We start from the raw sequence: 410 nt of genomic DNA, 5'->3' as shown, positions 1-410 counted from the left end.
GCCGCCGCCTTGCCGCTATCCCGCCGCGCGTTTGGGGAGGGAGGGCGACCCGTAGGACGGCCCGCCGACTACACGACCGTTTGGCAGAGCGAGTGCAAGGTTAGGCGAGCTGGGCGGTAACTCGGGTTAGTCTGGGGAGACTCGCGGTGGACAGGGTGGCGCGAATCCGGCCGGGCGGCCCCATCGATTAAGCATTGGTAGGGAGCCGAGGATGAGCCGTGCGAAGTGGCCTCGGAGGCGGTCCGTGGGGGACGACGGGGGGGGGGACGGGCGTCGGCCCTCCGGCCCGAGCAGAGAACGTTCGGTCACCCAAGCGGGAATCTGCGCCCCGGCCCGAGTCGGACTCGGTCGGTGCGGCCCGCTGAGGCCCTCAACTATTCCCGTACGCGGGGGTCGGGAGCTGCGGCGCT

This window comes from Syngnathus leptorhynchus, unplaced genomic scaffold (assembly GCF_054491065.1).
Source record: "Syngnathus leptorhynchus isolate UIUO unplaced genomic scaffold, UIUO_Slep HiC_scaffold_127, whole genome shotgun sequence".
Lineage (NCBI taxonomy): Eukaryota > Metazoa > Chordata > Actinopteri > Syngnathiformes > Syngnathidae > Syngnathus > Syngnathus leptorhynchus.
Note: the sequence above shows the minus strand (reverse complement) of the source record.